The sequence below is a fragment of the Octopus bimaculoides genome, chromosome 3 (genome assembly GCF_001194135.2).
Source record: "Octopus bimaculoides isolate UCB-OBI-ISO-001 chromosome 3, ASM119413v2, whole genome shotgun sequence".
Taxonomy (NCBI): Eukaryota; Metazoa; Mollusca; class Cephalopoda; order Octopoda; family Octopodidae; genus Octopus; species Octopus bimaculoides.
The window spans coordinates 162,061,340-162,062,860 of NC_068983.1; positions in this window are offsets into that span (position 1 = coordinate 162,061,340).

Here is a 1,521-nt window from a genome sequence, read left to right on the forward strand (position 1 = left end):
ACAGACAGACACACACACACACACACACACACACACACACACACACATGTACAAGGTGCGATGGGTAAATTGTCGCCATTTTATAATTTTGAATTTCGCGCATGTGCATTGTTTGTTTTTGATTTTATCGACCACACAGTATATAGTAGGGTCAGTTGGACACCGTCTATGAGAAAAACAGCACCATGGCACGATTCACTCTGCCAGATATTTGGAAACGACACGCTGTACTGCTTGGCATTCGCGCCGGAAGCTCTAATACAAGCATTTCAGAGTGTTTGGGTGTCAATCTGAGGACGGTGCAATCTGAGGTTATGTTCTGAGAGTGATAAAAATTAAACATCCAGTCAACCTCATGGTGTTTCGTGTGATCACTAGTGATGGTGATGCAACTTACAATTTTGGAAGTGGATAATATTTTACTGCTACAAGGGGTGCTGAGAAGTTCCTGACCTTAAAGGTGTCGCGAAAGGCCTTGTTGGGGATCCAACGTTCCTAGTTCTTTTACAGGGCTTCGAAAAACCTGAAGAGTCGCTGCAATACGTGTGTGAATTTGAGGAGGGAATATTGTGAATAAAATCATAATTAACTGATCCTTTTGTATTTTCTTTAAATCAAAACCATAGATAGATAGATAGATAGACAGGGAGGAAGGGGGCCAGTCGTCTGGTACTTAGTTTATCGACCCCGAAAGGATGAAAGGCAAAGTCGACCTCATAAAGTGGTGCGACTTTACCGCGCTTTTCAACTTCCTTTTATAACTTGTGATTATTTTAAATAGCGTGGCGTGGTTATTAGCAGCATAATGTCTGAAATATAGCGATTTTAAGGCCGAAATGTTGCTGCCTTTTGTTAAGTGAGGAATGTGTACATGCGAATGGCCATAAAACTTTGGTTAAACGGTATTATAATTGAATACTTTGTTTGGGGTTGTTGTTTTTTTAATTCCGCATAATTATTGACATTTTTTTATAATTGCCAATGACATCGCTTAAAAACTTCGAAGAAATGAAAATAACTATTAAAAAGTGTGAAACAACACCTGAACATAAACAGGTAGAACAATGTAAAAGTAAAAAGATATCTAAGATATTTGAAATAGTGTGAGGTGGAGAAACAATGGTCGTGTGAGTGTATGGCATAATGTAGACTCTTTTGTTTCCCATGCTGGTTATATTGTGTGTGGCTCGAGAAAACGAGCCGAGAAGAACCGGATAGTTTCCTTGAAATACGTCGTCTTTTGTTTTAATAAGTAACTGAATACAATTTAGCTTCATTAATACCAAGTCACAATTCTCAGGTTTTACTCACGGCACTGCGCATATAATACACAGACGTACACATACGTACATGTATACATACATACATACATACATGCATACAGGCATACATGTGTGCTTACATACTAACATGCATACATACAGATATACATGCACATGTACAGACAGACAGGTAGACATACATATAGTCATGTGTGAGAGTGTGTGTGGGTGTGTGTGTGTGTGTGTGTGTGTGTGTGTG